The sequence below is a fragment of the Takifugu rubripes genome, unplaced genomic scaffold (genome assembly GCF_901000725.2).
Source record: "Takifugu rubripes unplaced genomic scaffold, fTakRub1.2, whole genome shotgun sequence".
Lineage (NCBI taxonomy): Eukaryota > Metazoa > Chordata > Actinopteri > Tetraodontiformes > Tetraodontidae > Takifugu > Takifugu rubripes.
In genome coordinates this window covers 36,840-61,320 of record NW_021821674.1, presented here as the reverse complement: position 1 = coordinate 61,320, position 24,481 = coordinate 36,840, and the positions used below count along the sequence as shown (strand labels likewise).

Sequence of the window (24,481 nt, the reverse complement as noted above, 5' to 3'; positions counted from 1 at the left end):
CTGCACAGAGGGGAAGTGCAGCACCTTTTGTCTGTAAATGCACAGAGAAAATGTTCATCTTGGCTTTAGATGCATTTACAGCACTGATCCTATCAGCACCAGTCTCACCTTTGCCTTGCAGCTCCCAGTTCAAACTGTTCCGTTTCCCAGTAATGTCCGTTAAAAATGCAAGGTCCAGTGTCCAGCCAGTGTCCTCCAGCAGCGCGGCGTCTTCCCCTCTGGACTGCATGAACTCTTTTATTTCACTCAAAAGGGACAAAAAAGGAAGCAAAATCCGTCCCCTGCTGAGCCATCGGATTTCTGTGTGTAGGAGCAGGTCACCATATTCAGTTGGCAGCTCCACTGGGGAACAATTTGAAAATATCCTGTTGAAATTATTCTAAATTATTCTGATTAAAAATCAAATTGGCACGCTGATTCCAAAATTACAGTCATTCCCCCCCCAGCCCATCAAGTTTTGAAAGCTTCTCCTCCAGATCAGCAAATTTCCCCTAATGAGCTGGAGTCAGACTGGCCAGCTGATGACAACTGGATCAGCTCCGTTGGTGCCGTCACCATTAAGAGGTGTGTGCAGCCCCCAAAAGGTCAGAACTGTCAATATCCTATAGGGGACACTTTGAACCAGAGGGGATCCTATAGATCAAAAGGTTGACCCAGTTTGATTCCGCACCCAAAAACGAACATCTGTCAGACGAACTCCAGTTGTTTCCCAGTATTTCAGTTCAAACGTGGACCAAATTGTTCTGTAGTGAGGCGCGTGTGCTGGATATGACGCGATCAAAACACGAACACGTGACGTGTAGAGGAAGAAGAAGCGGAAGTGAAAGTTCTCAACTTCGGGCTCCATCTGGACTGACCGAGCCCTGATGGAAAACCTCTAATATTCAGGTAGCATTTGGTTCTTTCACTGCTGTCGTCTCGAATCAATGTTCCGCTGCGAGATGCGGCTTAATAAGCTGCGTGTTCGCAATGAGCGTGCGCGTATTTCGGACGCACATTGCGGCTGGTCGACGGGAATGTTGTGACGGATGATCAAACTTTGTAGCGTGTTTCCTCTAACTGCGTTTTCCGCTAACCCTGAGCCAACATTTTAGAGGTTGAGGAAGCACATTTTAATACTCACAATAAGTCGACAATATTATTTGCAGTTAGTGGAAAAATCCACGGAAAGAGGGACACAAACGCGACAGTTTTAGCCTCCTCTCTTTGTCCCTCCACCAGGGGGACAATCAATCCTTTATTTAAAAAAGGAGAGTATGTAAAGAGGGAGAGATCAAGGCATTCCATTTTATTGTTTTAACAACTGGTTCTTTGTGGAATATGAATTTGTTATTATGGATTTATGAAATGTGTTCTGTTTTGAATGAAGCAGTCAAGAAAACGAAACCTAAACCTAAACCCATGGTGTTTTGATATTTTTGGTCCTGTACATGTGGTCAGATAAGATTAGTCTGAGCAGAATTGGGTGTTTTTTGCCCTTTGCTGTGTGTCATCTATTCTATTCAGCATGTTGGGTTGCTTGACTTCTGTTGGGTCGTGTCAACTTGATCATCACTTCTGAGATATTGACACACCTTTTTCCTGAGGCTGGCTCCAATGCTGCCAACACACCTGGCCATGGATATGGTGGGACTTCTGTGATGAGTGGGGTCAGAGGTGGTGGACAAGCTCTGCTCCAAAACAAGCTTGCTAGATATGTTTGGGATCTCCTCCGCCACAACCACCAGCTGCAACTAGTAGCTGTGCACGCCATGCAGAGTTTTGACCTCTAGGTCAGGCTACAGATGTTTTTTTCCAGCACCATCATGTGTTGGTGAGAAACATGATGCGCCTGATCAAAAAAGCTGCTTGTAATCTGACAGACGAGCCATGATGAGATGTCAAGGTGCGTTGTTGAAAATGAAGATCCTCTTCTTGGAATCCTGTCTGAGATGACAGAAGATGATGCTGCATTTGACCCACTTTGATGATGTGATGACGTATTTCTGTTTAGTTTTGAATGCATTCTCATCTTATTTGTTGAATTTAATGTTGAGAACTGACATCTTGAAAGAATTTAGGTTTTCTCGTAAACCATAACCAGATAAAAAATGATTTAATTTGTATTTGTGTGCGTCCGTCTGATGCCACCGCACCTTCTGAAACACCCAGGAGAAACATTTTTTCCACAACTATTTTATATTTAACATGGTGTGAACTTTTAAGATGTCCCAAAACTTTTTTCCAATATATATGTGGCCTGTATGATGTACAGGGTGACATCATATAATAGATTTGGATGTGAATGAGCCGACAATACGTCAATGGACAGACCTCTGCTTGTCTTCATGCTGAGAATCATGTTCTTTAATCTTCTTTTCTGTGTCAGCAGACTGTTCCTGCTTAACCATTTAGACTCACATTTAAAAATGAGCGAATGTGTGATGGAAGAGGAAGAGAGAGCAGAGTCCACAGTGTCCAGCTGTGTGTCCAAGAAGAGCGACAAGTCCAAAGGGGAACCCTGAAAACTTCGGTATCAGACCTCAAGGCTCACCTTCAAAGTAAGGTTTTCTGAACCACATAACTCTGCCTTAGAACATTTCACAACCATACAAAACATCATTTTGTAGGTATTAGCCTCCACTATCGTGAAAAATGAAATTCCTCAGCTCTTTAAAATGAAACGGTGCACAGTCCTTTCACCATGTTGGCCTGTGGAAAACCAGTGTTGTCGGCCCGATGGACCAGCGTCCCCGTCGTTGCCGGACCACCGTTGGCCACCAGTTGGGTTTTGGGATCAAAGTGGGGGCGTTTCCTGTATCCGGTTCTCCTCACGGATCCATGACTACAACATGTTGCTGCAAGTGCAGAGACGTTTGCTCTGGAAAGAACTTTAGAGCACATTCAGTGCTGCAGGATGAGGGGCTGGAAAAGGTGCCAGTTCTTTTCTCACTGCAGGGAACAGTTAAAAAAAGCAGCTTAAACTCTGAAAACATGAAAATGATACAGAGACATCATTGATTTATTGATTCAGTTGTTATCCAGAATGTATTAGAAATGTTCCTGTTTGATAAAAATGCAGTGAATTGGGATTATTTAACTACAACCTCTACAGATTATTTACCTTCATCACAGTCTCATCACTATTTCTGATGTTTCCTCAGGATGGACGAGGACAGAGCAGAGTCCACAGTGCCCAGCTGGGTGTCCCTGAAGAGTGCCCGGTCCTTAGAGAGATTAATAAACTTGAGTTCAGAGGAAATGTAAGAAAACTAAAGCGTGATGATGTGTTTGTGTGCCAGCTGTTAGTCACATTAACAGCAGCAGGTTGTGAGTTTATTATTGGAGATGTTTAACACTTAAACCTCAGACAGTCATATAGTTACAGACTTAATGTGAATATTGTTGATTAGAAACAAGAATCAGGTTTAAACTGAAAGATGAATTCAGACATAAATGCTGGAACAATATTGAGTCTTGATCAGGTTCTTTCATCCTATAAATCAAAGGACTAATAGAGATGTGTTTCATAGTGAGAGGGGGGAGCACATCCTATCAAACTGGGACCAGGCAGCTCCACCAGGAGAGTCCTCTTGTTCACAATCTGGAAGCAGATCTGGAGATGCTGAAATGAAGCCCAAACAAAGTAAAACTGTTCAATATGAGATTTAATTTGTGATGTCATGAATTTGGAGTTGTGTTGATGATTTATTATAGATGGAAATCATTGGTTTACTTATGTTCAGGAAGTGATCTGCAGGAGGTGATAGAAGGTCATAAGATGAGTCTGAAGAGAAGATGTGAACATGTGACTGAAGGAACTAATGAAGCAGGAAGTGGAACCCTGCTGAACAAGATCTACACTGAGCTCTACATCACTGAGGGACAAAGTGAGGAGGTGGACACACAACATGAGGTGAGACAGCTTGAGAGAACCTCCAAGAAGAACATCCAGGACACTCCAATCAAGTGCCAGGACATCTTCAAAGTCTTATCTGAGCAACAGGGACACATCAGAGTGGTTCTGACCAACGGTGTCGCCGGCGTTGGAAAAACCTTCTCAGTGCAGAAGTTCAGTCTGGACTGGGCAGAAGGTTTGGAGAACCAAGACATCAGTCTGGTGCTTCCGCTCTCATGCAGGAAGCTGAACTTGATCAGAGATGAGCAGCACAGTCTTCTCTCACTGCTTCATGTTTTCCATCCAACATTACAGAAGATCAGAGCAGAAGATCTGACTGTCTGGAAACTTCTGTTCATCTTTGATGGCCTGGATGAAAGCAGATTTTCACTGCATTTCAACAAGCATCAGCTCATCTCTGATGTCACACAAGTATCGTCAGTTGACGTGCTCCTGGTGAACCTCATCCAGGGGAACCTGCTTCCCTCAGCTCTCATCTGGATCACCTCCAGACCTGCAGCAGCCCATCAGATTCCTCCCTCGTGTGTTGACAGGATCACAGAAGTACGAGGCTTCACTGACTCCCAGAAGGAGGAGTACTTCAGGAGGAGGTTCAGTGATGACGATCTGTCCAAGAGAATCATCTCACACATCAAGGCCTCCAGGAGCCTCCACATCATGTGTCTGATCCCAGTTTTCTGCTGGATCACTGCTATAGTTCTGGAGGACATGATGACCAGAGACCAGAGAGGAGAGCTGCCCAAAACCCTGACTGACCTCTACTCACACTTCCTGAGGGTTCAGATAAAGAGGAAGAAGCAGAAGTATGGAGGAAAGCAGAGACCAGAGGAACTGACTAAGGCTGATAAAGAACTCCTTCTGAAGTTGGGTGGGCTGGCGTTTGAACATCTGGAGAAAGGAAACATCATGTTCTACTCAGAAGACCTGGAGCGATGTGGACTGGACGTCTCCGAGGTGTCGGTGTACTCAGGAGTTTGTACAGAGATCTTCAAGAGAGAGAGTGTGATCTTCCAGAAATCAGTCTACTGCTTTGTTCATCTGAGCGTTCAGGAGTTTCTGGCTGCCGTCTACATGTTCCACCGTTACACCAGGAAAGACGCAGCGGTTATAAATAAGTTCCTAAAATATTCTAAACCAAACCCCTTTTCCTGGTTTGTTGGGTTGTTTCATCATGATCCAGTCACATCTCTTGATGACTTCCTCAGTAGAGCACTAATGAAATCTCTCAAAAGTGAAAATGGCCACCTGGACTTGTTTGTTCGCTTCCTTCATGGTCTCTCTCTGGAGTCCAATCAGAGGATCTTGGGTGGACTGTTGGATCAGAGGAACAGCCACCCAGAAACCATCCAGAAGGTCCTCAACAACCTGAAGGAGGTGAACAGTGATGAAATCTCCCCAGACAGAAGCATCAACATCTTCCACTGTCTGATGGAGATGAAGGATCAGTCAGTCCATCAGGAGATCCAAGAGTTCCTGAAGTCAGGGAAGAAATCAGAGAGGAGACTGTCAGTGATCCACTGTTCAGCTCTGGCCTACCTGCTGCAGATGTCAGAGGAGGTTCTGGATGAGCTGAACCTGTGGCAGTACAAAACCTCAGAGGAGGGACGACGTCGCCTGATTCCAGCTGTGAGGAACTGCAGGAAGGCCGTGTAAGTAAAGATTTTTGGGGCCGGACATCGACGTTTAAATCAAGCGAGTGGATCATGTCAGGTAGCAATACCCCCTCCAGTGGTCATTCCTTCAATTCTTTATCTCCATTGCAGCGTCCATAAATTAAAAACAACAACAATTCATCCAGAAATGTTCAACACTGGCTGGATATAAGTTCAAAGGTCAATCCAGACAAACCAACATAAGGCAGGAATAATAGGAGCCACAAGTTAACTGACTATCATGAAATTACTGTCATGTCATTAAATCACTTTTGTTTGTTTGTTTACATCGTATTCAAACGACAGAAAAACACATTTTAACTAATGACACGTGACTATTTTGCTTCATTTGTTCAATGTAAAAACAGCCGGCCTCGTTGGTTTAAATGGGTGTTTTAGGTCTTTGTGGCGGTTCTGTTTGGAGCCTTTATGTGACCCACAAAGTTGTTTGAGCCTTTCCACACCCGTTAGGTGGCAACTTCATCACTAGCAACAAAAGGTGCAGTGAAAATGATTTGAAGGGAAACAGGCAGATAGAACAGAAGCTGAGGGCAATCGATGCAACCAGAGACTCTGATGTCATCGATCGGATCGCTGAATTAAGACTTGACGCACCATCGTACAAATTGGATGAAATGCAAAATATCCAAAGAGCCGATAGACAGATAAAAAGATGCACGTTTCTTTAAACCATTTGCTATAATCATTTTAAATATTGAGTAATTATGAGCTGTTCTAAAATAAGACAAATGTTGAGAATAATTCAGTTGCATTTCAGATCTGATGGTCGTTCAAACTGTTGCTCTACGGTGTTGAATTGAGCTTTTCCAGGAAATGAGCTACATTTGTGTTGAGGTAGATTCTCAGATAAGTTGATGAGAAATCCCAAAGTTTGACTCACTATTTTTGTTTCATACACAACAGACTGTATGATGATGTTCTTTCAACGAGTCATTGGGAAGTTGTGGCCTCAGCAATGACGTCAAACCCTTCTCATCTACGGGAGCTGAGCTTAAAATGGAACAAAAGCCTGACAGATGCCGGAGTAAAGTTCCTGTCTTCTGCAATGATGCATCCAAACTGCAGACTGGAGACGCTCAGGTCAGGAGGCCTCTGTTGGTCTTTTCTAAATTTCTTTACATTTTCTGCTTTTCTCTTCATTTTCAGATTTAGAAATGTGTTTTTATTTGCCTCATTTATTCCTTTTCCAGGCTGTGGGACTGCAGCTTATCAGAGATCAGCTGTGGCTCTCTGGCCTCGGCGCTGAGGTCCAATCCCTCCCATCTGAGGGTTCTGGAGCTGAGTAGGAACCAGCTGAAGGATCCAGCAGTGAAGCTGCTCTGTGGTGCTCTCCAGGATCCTCTCTGTGAGCTGGAGACTCTCAGGTCAGTCAGAGATGATCCAGTACTTTCCCAGGTGTAACTAGTTAGACAATAAATGTTTCCATGTTTGATCTTTGTTATAAACGTAGTGTTACAGTTCTCAGAAAAAAGACCACACAGGACAGATTTGCAGTATTAAATTGGTTGTGGAAATCTGTCCCATGTGAGGATGGTCATCAATGACTAGAAAGGAAGTATCAGTTGTAGATTTGTCTTGTTTTATTTTAGGCTGGCCACAAAACCGCCCAAACATTCAGACCAATCAAAAATGGTTCTTCCTATCTTTTAAAGATCAGAAGGAAAACTAGAAACCCCAAAAAGAAAGCTGCTGCAGTGTGCCATGCCCCTTCTCTACTGAGAAAAGCCATCCCAAAAAAGAGAAAAGCCCAAGTGTGAAGTGAGCACCCTGTTAAACCTTGGTACCGAAAGCCTGCAGTCATTCTCATCTTAGGTGGCTTCATTCCAGCCAGAAGCCCAAACCTGCCTCCCTCTTAAAGGGGCAGCAGGTCAGTCCAACCACAGAAACCTTCATGAAGATCTGAAGCTTTCAGCATCCACAATTGTTGCACCTCACTTCCATTGGAGTCCAAATCAGAAGTCAACAAGTTGATTCTACACCGATTCTACACAATGCAACCATTTTAAAAAGGTTTCCATCCATAAGTTTTCACACATTTTTAGATAAATCTGTTTGTTCATCGCCTCCTTCTGTTGTAATGGTCATTAAAGAAAATGACCTTATTTGAGTTTTTCTCCTCACAAATATGACTTTCTATGAACGATGCAATAAATGCAGCTTGCAATCTAAGACAATATGGAAGTATGTGTATATAATAGTAGTGGAAGTAGCTCATAAAATAATACATTTGCTCTTCTCATCGAATCTTTCTTTGTTATTAAAGAAAAACCTGCTCTTAGTCAACAACATCTAAGACACCAACCAAAAATCCTAATTTTATACAATCTAATATAAAACAGTAGAGAAGAGTCTTTCTGCAGAGACACTGGTGGCAGGAATGCAGAAGTATCACCTGCTCAACTTGGAAGGTGGAGCAGAAACCACCAGCTGAGAAGGTCCTCAGTGAGAGGAAGTGGTGGAGAACCATGAAACTTGCTAAGCTCCACCTCAACTCCAGAGACGGGCTGAGCTGGAGCTGTGGCACCAGGTATCGCCCAGAAGAGCCTCCAACAAACAAGCTCTTCTCTTGGGAGGAGAGGGCTTTGAATCTCAGCTCAGTGTGCTTGTCTCTAGTAGGTGGCAGCTGCACCTTTTCCTGAGGTCCTTGTTGATGCCCTGAGGGGAATTGATGCTCCTGCAATGTTTTCTGGCAGCATTGAGCTTGCAGTGGGGCAATCAAACACACTGTGGGGGGGCTCTCTTTCCTTCTCTCATCTGGAGAACAAGTGACACCAGCTGCCAATCATTGTTGGAGAAATGTGCAGTCAGGGGAACGATGCGTCCAGACTATAGCCACCCTTCCAGCATCCAGCAGTGTCTAAAACCTTTGATTTGGTTTCACCAGAGAGTGTAGGGATTGCAGGGCCGCTGCAGCATCGCCCACAAGCTATCAGGAGTGGGTCGCTTTGTCCCAACTCCTGACAAGAGTTGAGTGCTATTGAGAAATGTGGTCTCACAAACTTGGAAGGTATTTTGACCTACACACACTTTACATACGCTGTAGATCTTGTCCAACCGCCCTGAAAGAACCCAAAATAGGAGCATACGGCAGATAAGCCGGTGCAGGACCAGAGGTTTGTTGCTTGCAAGCTGTGTTTTGCTCTGGTACATGTTGATTTTTATTTGTCTTCTCTCAAAATAATTGTTATTTTAGACTAAGAGGCTGCAGTTTATCAGAGACCAGCTGTGATTCTGTGGCCTCAGCTCTGAAGTCCAACCTCTCCCATCTGAGGGTTCTGGACCTGAGCTACAACCCGTTGCAGGATTCAGGAGTGAAGCGGCTCTGTTCTGGACTGGAGAGTCCAAACTGTAAACTGAAGACGCTCAGGTCAGTCTTCATTTTTCTACCTATATACCAGCTGCTAAGATGGTGAAGTGAGGCTGTTCTCAACACGGCTGTGATGCACCACATTAAAAAAATTCCTTGTAATATCGTGAATTCAGGTCTGACCCAACTAAGAACTAACGTAAGTTTAGTACTGACGCAGATCACATGCAGACCTGCACCGTATAACCTCATCCTGCATTTTTCAGATTAGAGCTCTGCAGGTTATCAGAGATCAGCTGTGACTCTCTGGCCTCGGCGCTGAGGTCCAATCCCTCCCATCTCAGAGAACTGGACCTGAGTCAGAACCAGCTGCAGGATTCAGGAGTGAAGCTGCTCTGTGGTTTTCTCCACTTTCCAAACTGTCGACTGGAAACTCTGAGGTAAACACCATTCTCAAAAATGTCCATTATTCCATCCGAGGGTCCTCACACTTTCTGAGTGTGTGTGTTGTGCCCAGTTCCTTCAGGAGGGAGGGCCACACGGGGACCACTTATTCATGATAAACTGATTTAAGGACAATGAAAAAGCCCACAGATGGTAACCAAAATTAGACAAAACTAGGTGAGGGTGCCTGGTAGACACCAGCCAACGAGGAGGGAGATGGTGAGGGAGGCAGGAAGTCATCTAAGACAGGTTGTGCCTTTAAAGATGAGCCACAGGTGAGATGGATCTCCATGATGAGATGGGAGGGAAAGAGGTGGGAGAACCTGGGAAGAGTGAGGGCCAGAACAATATAGATTCTCCTTTGGAACAGTGCAAACCTGAGAGGTTGGAATTGTGGTCATTACATATTATTATCATTTTTTAACCTGTAACTAAATTAAATATTTACAGATCATGCCTTTGATTAACCTTTCAGATGAATACTGGTTTCACTTATAACCTTATAAAAGTTTCCCTTCTTTATTTAGATTAGAGGGCTGCAGGTTATCAGAGATCAGCTATGGCTCTCTGGCCTCGGCGCTGAGGTCCAATCCCTCCCATCTGAGGGTTCTGGACCTGAGTCAGAACCAGCTGCAGGATTCAGGAGTGAAGCTGCTCTGTGGTTTTCTCCAGGATCCAAACTGTCGACTGGAAACTCTGAGGTAAACACCATTCTCAAAAATGTCCATTATTCCATCCGAGGGTCCTCACACTTTCTGAGTGTGTGTGTTGTGCCCAGTTCCTTCAGGAGGGAGGGCCACACGGGGACCACTTATTCATGATAAATTGATTTAAGGACAATGAAAAAGCCGACAGATGGTAACCAAAATTAGACAAAACTAGGTGAGGGTGCCTGGTAGACACCAGCCAACGAGGAGGGAGATGGTGAGGGAGGCAGGAAGTCATCTAAGACAGGTTGTGCCTTTAAAGATGAGCCACAGGTGAGATGGATCTCCATGATGAGATGGGAGGGAAAGAGGTGGGAGAACCTGGGAAGAGTGAGGGCCAGAACAATATATATTCTCCTCTGGAACAGAGCAAACCTGAGAGGTTGGAATTGTGGTAATTACATATTACTATCATTTTTTAACCTGTAACTAAATTAAATATTTACAGATCATGCCTTTGATTAACCTTTCAGATGAATACTGGTTTCACTTATAACCTTATAAAAGTTTCCCATCTTTATTTAGATTAGAGCGCTGCAGTTTATCAGAGATCAGCTGTGGCTCTCTGGCCTCGGCGCTGAGGTCCAACCTCTCCCATCTGAGGGTTCTGGACCTGAGTTGGAACCAGCTGCAGGATTCAGGAGTGAAGCGGCTCTGTTCTGGACTGGAGAGTCCAAACTGTAAACTGGAGAGGCTCAGGTCAGTCTTCATTTTTCTACCTATATACCAGCTGCTAAGATGGTGAAGTGAGGCTGTTCTCAACACTGCTGTGATGCACCACATTAAAAAAATTCCTTGTAATATCGTGAATTCAGGTCTGACCCAACTAAGAACTAAAGTAAGTTTAGTACTGATGCAGATAACATGCAGACCTGCACCGTATAACCTCATCCTGCATTTTTCAGATTAGACTACTGCAGCTTATCAGAGATCAGCTGTGGGTCTCTGGCCTCGGCGCTGAGGTCCAATCCCTCCCATCTCAGAGAACTGGACCTGAGTGGGAACCAGCTGAAGGATTCAGGAGTGAAGCTGCTGTCTGATCTCGTAGAGAATCCACACTATGGGCTGAAGACATTGAGACAGTAGCTGGTTGAAGCCAGTCAACTCCCGCTCATCTGCTGCATCACTCACTGACCACTGGTGAAGAGCATCTGTGGAAACATCTGCCGTCTACTCCCTCCATAGATGAAAAATTCAGTTTTTAAAAAGCGCTGGTGGACTTTCAGGAGATCAGTCGATGGTCGACAAAGCAGAAGCAGCTTCGCCTTGAAGTTAAATTAGTTCCTGGTATCACACAATGCATCTTTATAAAGTTCTAAATGGCTCCTCGGCCACTCTTAGAAGCATGGAAACATTGTCTTAATTGTCTCTTCAAATGTCTGTATTATACGTTAATATTTTACATCATGCCTTCAGAATCTTTAGGGTTTAGTATTTACTGTCTCTGTGACATGGAGCATTGGAATATTTCAGCTGCAGCCAGCAAAAACCCATCAGAATGACGGCTATCGGTGGGAACCGCAGGTCATTTGACTTTAGTCAGTCTGTTCAATGTTATAGGATTTATTGCAGTCTAATATAAACTATGAATGAATGTGGGAAATAGGAAATAAAAAGAAGCAAAATGACCAAATAAATCTCCCATGAATACTGTAAATTTAAAGATGTCAAGAATGGAATATCAGCTTAAATTTAATCAAACATAAAGTGAAAAGGCCTCCTTTAAGTTTACTGCAAAAATAAACACTAAATCAAGAGCAACACGCGCCAAAAACGTCTCATTCTCTCTTCTGTCTCCACTCATTCTCTTATATTCTCTTATGATAATGGGGACGGGGTCGTGTGATAACAAAACAACCTAATTGGGGACTATATTTTTGTTGCAAGAACTTTGGCTCTTCAGAAGTTTCTATGTTGGCTTCCACAGATTGTGCATCCACTAGAAACTCAGTGTTTTTGAGGAACTACCAGGAGTGGCTGGAGTGGAGGCCAATGACGCTATAGCTACATATAGCTACATATAGATCACCGTTATCCTCAACCCAAAAGACCACCAGTTGGCGCAGCAATACTAAAGATAGGAGGTTGTGGTCGTTGCGCAGACGCGGAGTGATATCACGCCCAAACGTGCCCTATGTTCTATATACCGTATGTTCGCGACCAAAGGGCGCACCGTATTAAAAGGTGCCGCCTCAGTTACGGGTGCTATTTCTGTATTTAACACATACATCAGGCGCTCCGGATTATAGGGCGCGGGCATGGTAAAACATACCGCTACCATAGCTTAAAACATGCATGCTAGCGCGTATTTAGCAATTTAGCGAAAGCCGGCAAGTTGAACAACCGACAACAATGTTTCCAAAATTAAAATTTTCGTATTTTTCGTATTTTGTTATTAAACCCCGGAGGGCTGAAGCAGGACCGCTGTTAAAAATGTATCAGTCCGCGCTTCCAGTTCTGGTGCAACGTCCAGTTCTAAATGTATGAATCCGCGTATTGACGTTTCAACGTCCCATCAGTAAAGGGAGAGATTTGGATATAGTCCCCCTGAGGTGGTGTTTTTAGAGCAGTTCTTAACAACTTTCTCTTTGCCTGATAAGAGGTCCAAACATTATTTCACTTCCCTATAAAATACTCTAAAATTTGCCATTCAAGATCAGATACCACCAGGTATAATTCATCCTCTAAATTTTCACAATTTCTTATTCTGTCAGGCTGTTTTTAAACCTTTGGCAACATCAAATAAAGTACCCAACTGGTATTATGTCAGGCTGGTTTACATCCCATTAAAGAAGCCAGCAGAAATAAAGCACAACAGTTACACAGACTACGCACAATAATATAGAGGATATAAAAAACAGTGTTGAGATGGGTTTGTGTCACTTTAGTAAAATCAAAGCATTTTTCTTTATGTGCCAGCAATGAACACAATCTAAGAAGTCTTTGACACTAAACATATGGAGCTCCTATAGAACAAACTAAAGATTTGTTGTTATTAAGATAAAGAAATGCAACATTTCCCCCAGAGAAACGATGGCGATGGAAAAAGCCCTGGCTGTGTGTGTGCATCACAGCAGGCGTGGGTTCTCCTCTCTGGAGTCATGCGGGGCTCCTTTGAAGGGCAGATGAGGAGGTTGGTTACAGATTCCCCTCAGAAAGATGATTACGGTGCCAAAGGTCATCACCGGGGTAACCAGGAAGAGGCAGAGTCGGTCTACTGTACGAGCGATGCCGCTCCAGTTATCCTTCTCCTGTCAGGACCAGACATTTACGCCACTTTTGATCTTTTTAAATCAGACTTTGGGTTGAGGACTCTGTTTGAACCCTCTGAGCTCATTGTAGTCGTTCTTGTTGCGCATGTGTTTAATGATGTAGTGGCTCCATCCACAGCCGGCTTGATCTCTGCGTACAGCTGATGGCTCCTCCCTTTTCTTGTGGTTTCACAGCTCCACACAGACACCAAAGCTCAGAACTCAAATGAAGCTACTGATGCTTCTATATCTCATGTGTTTAAATGTTTCTGGAAACGTCCTGGCAGCGTGTGTGACTCGGGTCACCAGTCCGTGTCTCCCAGACTGTTTCTCAAACATCAGCTCACTGCGGGACTTCACACTGTCGTACTCCTCAGCCGAGGCAATGTAGCCCACTGAGCTGGGTCGCCGCGGTAACGCTCCATCCCAGTACGGCTCTGCCTCAGCAGGGCGGGACATGCGCAAGATGAGGGGTAATCGCTGGAGGAAGAGCTGGCAGAAACAGAAAACAGGATTTGGAACACTGATACTGATGTGTGTGTGTGTGTGTGTGTGTTATAGTGGGAAAACCACATGTTCATATATCCTCTTTCATATGTTATAAAGTCATATGTTCATATATCTTCTTTCATATTTTATTAAGTCACATGTTCATATATCCTCTTTAATATCTTATTAAGTCATGTTATTAAGTCACATGTTCATATATCCTCTTTTATAAGTTATTAAGTCACATGTTCATATATCCCCTTTCATATGTTATTAAGTCATATGTTCATATATCCCCTTTCATATGTTATTAAGTCATATGTTCATATATCCCCTTTCATATGTTATTAAGTCATATGTTCATATATCCTCTTTCATATGTTATAAAGTCATATGTTCATATATCTTCTTTCATATTTTATTAAGTCACATGTTCATATATCCTCTTTAATATGTTATTGAGTCATATATTCATATATCCTCTTTAATATCTTATTAAGTCATGTTATTAAGTCACATGTTCATATATCCTCTTTTATAAGTTATTAAGTCACATGTTCATATATCCCCTTTCATATGTTATAAAGTCATATGTTCATATATCTTCTTTCATATTTTATTAAGTCACATGTTCATATATCCTCTTTAATATGTTATTAAGTCACATGTTCATATATCCTCTTTCATATGTTATTAAGTCACATGTTCATATATCCTCTTTCATATGTTATAAAGTCATATGTTCATATATCTTCTTTCATATTTTATTAAGTCACATGTTCATATATCCTCTTTAATATGTTATTGAGTCATATATTCATATATCCTCTTTAATATCTTATTAAGTCATGTTATTAAGTCACATGTTCATATATCCTCTTTTATAAGTTATTAAGTCACATGTTCATATATCCCCTTTCATATGTTATTAAGTCATATGTTCATATATCCTCTTTCATATGTTATTAAGTCATATGTTCATATATCCTCTTTCATGTTATTGAGTCACATGTTCATATATCCTCTTTCATATGTTATTAAGTCACATGTTCATATATTCTCATTCATATGCTATTAAGTCACATGTTCATATATCCTCTTTCATATGTTATTAAGTCACATGTTCATATATCCTCTTTCATATGTTATTAAGTCACATGTTCATATATTCTCATTCATATGCTATTAAGTCACATGTTCATATATCCTCTTTCATATGTTATTAAGTCACATGTTCATATATCCTCTTTCATATGTTATTAAGTCACATGTTCATATATCCTCTTTCATGTTATTCAGTCACATGTTCATATATCCTGATGTTCATCTGTTCAACAAAGGGACAACAGGATGTGTGTGTCTTACCTGTTTGGTCCACTCAGACATGACGTGCGTGCTCGGCGTCCTGAAGTGGAGGTTGAGGACGATCACACAGTTCAGCACCACCACCGTCACCACCACCATGATGAACATCAAATATCTTCAACACACAAACACACTCAGATGTTTTCCATTTTTTAAATCTCAGCCGGTTGTCACCTGGTTCTGCAGCCCTAATGTATATATAGTTTGGAGAAGCAGAATATATCTGATTCAGAGTTAAAGTGATGTGGAGTAAATGGTGCGTTTACCTACTTCACAATAAGAGGAACGGACGTGGATGTTTCTGGAGCCTTTGAGAGATCAAGAGTAGGAAGACAGACTGAGCAAGCAGCACCGAGATGGACAGTGTCATCTTCTCACCACCTACACACACACACACACATTTTTATTATCCTTTTTAAAATATTTTCAAAAATCTGTTGGGGAGCTAATTAATGTTTCTCGATTAATGGCGGCCCCTCAGCTCCGCCCACTACCGATGTTTGCTGCTTTATTAGCTGTGTTGTCCCGTGCTGACGTGATATTCAGCTATAATGTCTGATTCTTTGGGTGCTGTTGAAGGTTAACTCAGTTCATGTAGTTGTGATTCTGAAAAGGTCCCAGACTGTTAATCTGCCTGACGCTGGCTTCAATACGTTCTGTGACTCTGCACTGACTGTCTGCGGGCAGGTAGTAGACCAGCGAGGCCAGGAAGGAGATGAGCACGCAGGGGATGATGATGTTGACCACGTAGAAGAGAGGTTTGCGTCTGATGACCAGGTAGAAGGTGATGTCCTGATGCTTGTTGCTCTCCATGGGAATGTGTTTGTAGGTGTTTCTCTTGGCGGGTCGGTGGATGATCTCCCACTCACCATTCTCTGTTGGTCAAAGCCAGAGTTCAGACACAAGTGATGAAGTTATGACTGTCAGTCTGGTTGGAGCTGCAGCCAGTCTGAAGGCTCAGGCTCTGGTGAAAACAACTTCTCTGCATGTATCAACAGCATCCAGTACACTGAAAGTCCCCAACAAGCTCCAGGACTGTATGCAGTAAAAAATAAAAATAAATGGAAATTAATCTTTACTTGGTTACCTGTAAAGCCTGCAGGATCAATCATGATCCATTCAACCGTACACTTGGTTTCAATGACTATGTCTTCCTTCAGGAGCAACCTGATCTCTTTGGCATTGTACTAGAGAGCTGCAAGGCAACATGGGAAATGCAGTTCAGAATTTAAAAAGCCTGTTTTCCTACTGGGAGAGTTTAGCTGCACCGTGCATTTTATTTTTGCACCTTTTTCTCCTCTCATATGTGTTTAGATTCTATAAAATCTTGACTCAGCTCAGTTTAAAACATCATGTCAGAGTTTGTCTGCGTTTCAAACAACAATGAAAAATCCTGCCCGTGCATACGTGAATTTGAGCGTGCAGTCCTGCCAGTCAAAGGGGAAATATTTGACGCTGATGAAGCAGGACGATCTGAAGATGGCGGGTGGTAACCAGTAGCAGAGACCTGTTGAATCCACCAGAACGTTGCAGTAGTAGGCCACGTTGAACTGGGCATCGTTGCTGAGGAGGTGGTTGTACACACACGGAAATGTATTAAACATAACGAATTCAAGTATAAATAACAGGACAAGTGATACTTGTTCATTGTTATGACTATTTGATCATGTTAAAGGGGTTGAAACCATATTTTGAAAGATAAAGGCGGTGTTTGATTAGAAACTCTTTCTGAGCTCTGGTGCTCTGAAACATCTCTGCTTCCATTTTCAGCTGTTTTTATTCTCAATAACATCAAATCATCCATCCATCCAAATCGTGGTCCTGTTGGACCACCAAAGGACAAACACTTTCCATTTAGCACGGACAAAAAAACCCAAATCCTGTTTAGAAATGAAGCTGTGGGGAGAGTTTGAGGAGCGTTTCTGAGGAACACGCTGCCATATTGGGTCCAAGCTGCTGGGGTTTTTGTGGTTTCCAGGTGAATCGGTGGGCAGCGGCGTTACTGCCTGTCTCTGCCCCCCCCCTCTCTCTCCCCGTGGTCATGGTCACGCCGGGCATCTTTACTGGTCCCGTTTTAAACAGGTTCTGTTGGGAACAGGTGTTCTCCAGAACTGTATTTCAGGCTGCTGTGCTGAAGGGCTGTTTTCAGTGGCAATAGAGCCAGAGTGTGCCTGCTCCATATGAACCCCCCCAGGCCGTGCTTTCCTCCTGGCTGAGCCATAATCAGCTCTGGATGGACTGGTTCACGCTTGGACTGAGTCAAGATTTGATAGCTTGACTGATTCTTACAGTTTTTGATCAAACCCCCATCTGCTGATTCCAGGAGATCTTTAAAGGATCTCAGAGCTTCAGATTTATGAAGCCTGCTCAGCCCCCGGCAGCGCTGATGAAACCATTTCATTCCTTCAAAAAAGCAGAACATGAAGCTCCAGAAAAGGTTTTTGGATCAAGTTTCCAACAGAACGAGGACAAGTGGGTAAAAGCGCCACTTTAAAGCCTCCAGGCCTCAGAAAACATCCACCTTTAGGATGCCTGACTTTAGAGGATCATCGGTTCGCTCCGAGCACAAGAACAAACATGTTTAACCTCAGTCCAAGAACATCTGACCTGAAATGATCAAAAACCTTCAGCGTAAAAAGATGGTGGAGAGAAAGCTGCTGGGAGGTTCTCAGAAGAGAAGTGGCATTAAAGCCAGCTGGAAGAGTCCAGCCTGCTTCCTGCTCCTCCAAACAGGCGTCTCCACACCAACACTGAGGAACACGGGCTTCTGTTCTTCCTTCTTCTCTTCTGACTATTGTGTGTTTGATGAATGCAGCATCCACTCACTGTCCCCCCCCCGCCCTCATTTACACTGCTCCTGGTCTCACAATGCTCCTCAGACAGATGCAACCAGAGACACTGATGCCGTCAGACAATAAACCTGAGTGTTGTTGTGTCCGGTTATTAACATGTTCCATGCTTTTCCTTCTGCAACAGTTCATCACACCTGCTCAGGGAAACCTCGGTGTAAAGGAGGTGAAGCCGTGCCTCAGTGACTCTACTTTGGTGTTTTAGAAACTAACAGTTATTACATGAATATACAGTGTGCACGTACGCGCAGACTTCGACTGAGTCCGAAACAAGTCCGCTCGGAAAACTCTCAAAAATAGTCAAGCCACAGAAGTCAGGGTTTGGCGATGAGGCCGAAAACACTCCGCCGCTGGCAGACGGGAGTTCTGTCCTTAAATCTAACGGGAGATTGAAGAGAGACCGCAGGTGCGTGTGTCTGCGGGGCCACTGTGGCTGATGAGCGGCTCCTCCACGCCCCCTGCAGGTAGACACCAGCAACAACGTTCCCAGAAACTGGGAACCCAACAAACCAGTTTTTAAAAGTATTCCGTTCAGACTGAGCAGGAAGACTGAAGACCGACAAGGTGAGTAAACGAAGAGCGTTATTGAAAAGAATTGACAGTTGTGTTTGGAGATAAAATCAAGATTTGAAAACATTTTTGTTACTATTGAAGAGCTGCATAGAGCTGAAGCATTCTTGGCTTAAGAAAATTCAACTAGACTTCATATTTAGTTTTAGCACAAAACATAATTATACATTATAAATGAAGAGGTCTTATTTAACTTTCTTATAGTCTGGCTTTAGTTATAGTTGAATAGTCTTTCTAAGTGAAGTTTAGTTTATTTTTCTGCTCTTTGCTACTGATCCTAAAAGAACTTTAAAGCCTCCCAGAATGCTTTAATGGTAGTAATATATTAAGATTAAGATTAAGATGGACTTTATTCATCCCCGTGGGGAAATTGAATTATAGTAGCAGCGAATGCAGAGTAAAGAGACAGAAAAAAATAAATACAGATAGATTAGAATGTTATAAGCATATATACAGCATATATTATAAGCATATATATAATATATACATAATATAATATATACATATTATAAGCATATATACATTAATATAGAATAAATTAGAAATAAAATTACAACATAAACATTACACAATTATTGTTGAGTTGGTTTGAGTGAATTGTACAGTTTAATGGCGGACGGCAGGAATGACTTCCTGTACCGTTCCTTGGAGCAGCGAGGCTGCAGGAGTCTGTTGCTGAAGCTGCTCCTCAGTTTGTCCACTGTGTTATGGAGGGGGTGGGAGGGACTGTCCATGATTGTCCGCAGTTTCAACACCATCCTGTCCCTCACCACCTCGTCCAAGTTATCAAGTTTACAGCCAACAACAGACCCTGCCTTTTTGATGAGTTTGTTGAGTCTGTTGGCATCCTTTGCTTTAATGCCTGCACCCCAGCACACTGCAGCAAAGAAGATGGTGCTAGCCATAACAGACTGGTAGAACATCTGGAGCATCCTGCTGCAAACACTGAAGGACCTGAGTCTCCTGAGGAAATAGAGTCTGCTCATGGCCTTCTTGTAGACAGCATCGGTGTTTGTGGACCACTCCAGTTTATTGTCCAGCTGAACACCCAGGAACCTGTAAGATGGGACTATTTCCACGTCCTTCCCACTGATGCAGACTGGGGAGGGTGGGGACTTGCTTTTTCTGAAATCCACCACCATCTCCTTCGTCTTGGTCACGTTGAGCTGCAGAAGGTTCTCCCTGCTCCACCTGACAAAACTCTCCACAAGGTCCCTGTATTCATCCTCCTGTCCATTCTCCACACACCCGACTATGACTGTGTCATCCGAGTACTTCTGGAGATGACATGTCTCAGAGTGGTACTGGAAGTCGGCTGTGTAGGTGGTGAACAGGAATGGGGAGAGCACAGTTCCTTGAGGAGCTCCTGTGTTGCTCATCAGGGGGTCGGACACACAGCTCCGCAGTCTCACAAACTGTGGCCGACCTGTCAGGTAGTCCTCGATCCAAGAAACAAGGGGAGCATCCATCTGCATCTTCTCCAACTTCGCCCTCAGCAGTCTTGGCTGGATGGTATTGAAGGCAGAAGAGAAGTCGAAGAACATGACCCGCACTGTGGTGTTTAGTCTGTCCAAGGAGGAGTAAGCCCTCTGCAGCAGGTATATACGCCATAAAGCTGTTGATTAGGTTTTAAAAGTGAAAGTATTCTGTTCAGACGAAGCAGGAAGAGCGACATTTTTGTGACAGGTGAAAAGCTCTTAGAGTTATTAGAGTTGTTCAACAGTCCAGGTCACAGCTGGATATTTTGGTATTATTTAAGACAATAAATTTTAAAAAATAATTAAATAAATCCACACAGGATCACAGGACACCAACAGGATTTTGGGTTCATGTTGCACGTTTTCTCCCAGTGGTTTATTGTTCTATGTTGTGGAACCACTGTGAAAGAAATGCAGGAGTGGGTGTCATTTCTTTCATCTATTTTAAAGAGAGCAGTGATCTTTGAGGACTTGGATCATAGAAATAATTGAAGAGGGGAACAAATGAGGGAAGTTAAAAAGTCCTGACTAGTATGTTTATGTAGCACCAGATAATTTAGTGGCTGAGCTGAAGACAGTCCTTTCACCATGTTGGCCTGTGGAAAACCAGTGTTGTGGGCCCGATGGACCAGCGTCCCCGTCGTTGCCGGACCACCGTTGGCCACCAGTTGGGTTTTGGGATCAAAGTGGGGGCGTTTCCTGTATCCGGTTCTCCTCACGGATCCATGACTACAACATGTTGCTGCAAGTGCAGAGACGTTTGCTCTGGAAAGAACTTTAGAGCACATTCAGTGCTGCAGGATGAGGGGCTGGAAAAGGTGCCAGTTCTTTTCTCACTGCAGGGAACAGTTAAAAAAAGCAGCTTAAACTCTGAAAACATGAAAATGATACAGATACATCATTGATTTATTGATTCAGTTGTTATCCAGAATGGATTAGAAATGTTCCTGTTTGATAAAAATGCAGTGAATTGGGATTATTGAACTCCAACCTCTACAGATTATTTACCTTCATCACAGTCTCATCACTATTTCTGATGTTTCCTCAGGATGGACGAGGACAGAGCAGAGTCCACAGTGCCCAGCTGTGTGTCCCTGAAGAGTGACCAGTCCAAATTTGAACCTATCAACTTTGGTATTGGACCTCAAGGGTCACCTTTAAAGTAAGGTTTTCTGAACCACATAACTCTGCCTTAGAACGTTTCACAACCATACAAAACATCATTTTGTAGGTATTAGCCTCCACCATCGTGAAAAATGAAATTCATCAGGTCCTTAAAATGAAACGGTGCACCAACATGTCAGGCGTTCGCTCCCATTAACTCCCATGTTAATTTTAGTGTGGTAAATCTTTTAAAACTGAAAATTGCTTCTGTTTTTAACTGGTCATTTCTCCTCCATGGGTTAACATCATCTCACTAAAATTCCTAGGCATATATTTTAAAGTTTCCCAACAATATCCATCATTGCAGAGTGCTCCAGCTCTCCATTTAGATACGGATGGGTAAGACATGGCAGGTCTGTGCAGCTTGTTCTGCCACACTGTTCCACCACATGTCATGAAAATTCATTAAAAAGTCTATTTATAAGGCGCCTGGTTCTAATAAACCCATAGACAACAATATCAGTCATTTCTAAATGGTTGAAATAAGCTTTTGAATACGCGTGACCTCTGTGCTATTTAATGATCAGTTTCAGAGACCAGACGACTGTATTTGGAGCATAAATGGAGAACTTTTGTTCTATTCTATGAGTTTATATTCCTGATTTGGCACTTTTATTTTTAACATAAATTCACAATGAGGAAAAGCCACTAAACACGTAGATCAAATACACTTTTCTCCAACTAAACGAGCTTGTTAGAACGTAAATAACTTTATATTTTTTGCTCAGTGTTCATTCAATCTTCAACTGTCAGAGCAAACTGAAAGTAGAAGTGAACGCAGCCTTTCTTAGGCGTTGCTAACGCCCAGTAGACATGTATAACCACTATTCCCATTTTTGACAGGTATCATAAACGGTCTGCTTCCATTGGAGATTCCTCCTGTCCCGAGGGTGAAAAGAAACGGAGAACTGAACTGCAGACCGCCGACCTGAACAACAGCGTCTCACGTAAGCTTGTACATTTGTATTTATAAGATACTTTTGGGTCGGAATAAAGGAACAACTTGTGTATTTACAATGTGCAAGAGAAGATCCAGAGAGCACTTGTTTGGTTCCACTGGAACCAAACCCTCTGAAGACCTTCCTAAATGCTTAGACAGTATTTAGCAACATTTAGTCATTTAGTTCTGGAAAGTGTTAAAGAGTTGAAGGCAGGTGACCTTTACAGGACAATGGGTCTGCTGAGTATGATGTGTTTGGAGAAGGTTTGATGTGTTTTTCTAAATATCATCCAGCTTTTACCAGTTGTTTAGTCCAAGCAAACTCTTGGAAGACATGGAAATGGTTGTTATAGACTAAATTAGATTGAAACCCAATGAAATAAAAGAATAGGTGTACATAAGAAGACATAACATTTAAACTGACAGTGAGATGGGTCATGACCCGACTGTTGCTTCGATCATTCAAACATGACAGAATATTTTCCAGTTGAGGACATCTGTGTTACTGCTGTAGATGACAATTGTAAAATAATTTCAAAGATTGTTTGTTTTAGAGGGTGGTGATCTGCAGGAGGTGATAGAAGGTCATAAGATCAGTCTGAAGAGAAGATGTGAACATGTGACTGAAGGAACTCATGAAGCAGGAAGTGGAACCCTGCTGAACAAGATCTACACTGAGCTCTACATCACTGAGGGACAAAGTGAGGAGGTGGACACACAACATGAGGTGAGACAGCTTGAGAGAACCTCCAAGAAGAACATCCAGGACACTCCAATCAAGTGCCAGGACATCTTCAAAGTCTTATCTGAGCAACAGAGACACATCAGAGTGGTTCTGACCAACGGTGTCGCCGGCGTTGGAAAAACCTTCTCAGTGCAGAAGTTCAGTCTGGACTGGGCAGAAGGTTTGGAGAACCAAGACATCAGCCTGGTGCTTCCGCTCTCATGCAGGAAGCTGAACTTGATCAGAGATGAGCAGCACAGTCTTCTCTCACTGCTTCATGTTTTCCATCCAACATTACAGAAGATCAGAGCAGAAGATCTGATTGTCTGGAAACTTCTGTTCATCTTTGATGGCCTGGATGAAAGCAGATTTTCACTGGGTTTCAACAAGCATCAGGTCATCTCTGATGTCACACAAGTATCGTCAGTTGACGTGCTCCTGGTGAACCTCATCCAGGGGAACCTGCTTCCCTCAGCTCTCATCTGGATCACCTCCAGACCTGCAGCAGCCTATCAGATTCCTCCCTCGTGTGTTGACAGGATCACAGAAGTACGAGGCTTCACTGACTCCCAGAAGGAGGAGTACTTCAGGAGGAGGTTCAGTGATGAAGATCTGTCCAAGAGAATCATCTCACACATCAAGGCCTCCAGGAGTCTCCACATCATGTGTCTGATCCCAGTTTTCTGCTGGATCACTGCTATAGTTCTGGAGGACATGATGACCACAGACCAGAGAGGAGAGCTGCCCCAAACCCTGACTGACCTCTACTCACACTTCCTGAGGGTTCAGATAAAGAGGAAGAAGCAGAAGTATGGAGGAAAGCAGAGACCAGAGGAACTGACTGAGGCTGATAAAGAACTCCTTCTGAAGTTGGGTCGGCTGGCGTTTGAACATCTGGAGAAAGGAAACATCATGTTCTACTCAGAAGACCTGGAGCGATGTGGACTGGACGTCTCCGAGGTGTCGGTGTACTCAGGAGTTTGTACAGAGATCTTCAAGAGAGAGAGTGTGATCTTCCAGAAATCAGTCTACTGCTTTGTTCATCTGAGCATTCAGGAGTTTCTGGCTGCCGTCTACATGTTCCACCGTTACACCAGGAAAGACACAACGGTTATAAGTCAGTTCCTAGAATATTCTGAACCAATCCGCTTTTCCGGGTTTGCTGGGTTGTTTACAAATTACGATCCAGCCACATCTCTTGATGGCTTCCTCGGGAGAGCACTAATGAAATCTCTCAAAAGTGAAAATGGCCACCTGGACTTGTTTGTTCGCTTCCTTCATGGTCTCTCTCTGGAGTCCAATCAGAGGATCTTGGGTGGACTGTTGGATCAGAGGAACAGCCACCCAGAAACCATCCAGAAGGTCCTCAACAACCTGAAGGAGGAGAACAGTGATGAATTCTCCCCAGACAGAAGCATCAACATCTTCCACTGTCTGATGGAGATGAAGGATCAGTCAGTCCACCAGGAGATCCAAGAGTTCCTGAAGTCAGGGAAGAAATCACAGAGGGAACTGTCAGAGATCCACTGTTCAGCTCTGGCCTACCTGCTGCAGATATCAGAGGAGGTTCTGGATAAGCTGAACCTGCTGCAGTACAACACCTCAGATGAGGGACGACGTCG

At 43.3% G+C, this 24,481-nt stretch overlaps 1 long non-coding RNA gene and 1 pseudogene across 1 annotated transcript; one reads left to right on the top strand and one right to left on the bottom strand.

The window, feature by feature from the left end:
* Nucleotides 1–857: 857 nt before the first annotated feature.
* On the top strand, nucleotides 858–3,572 carry LOC115248777 (uncharacterized). The gene is made up of 4 exons (XR_003887514.1): nucleotides 858–888; nucleotides 2,372–2,540; nucleotides 3,144–3,242; nucleotides 3,513–3,572. It is a non-coding gene; the product is annotated as an uncharacterized lncRNA (long non-coding RNA).
* Nucleotides 3,573–13,145: 9,573 nt separating this feature from the next.
* LOC115248779 (acetylcholine receptor subunit delta-like) lies at nucleotides 13,146–16,836 on the bottom strand (annotated as a pseudogene).
* Between the last annotated feature and the right edge of the window lie 7,645 nt (nucleotides 16,837–24,481).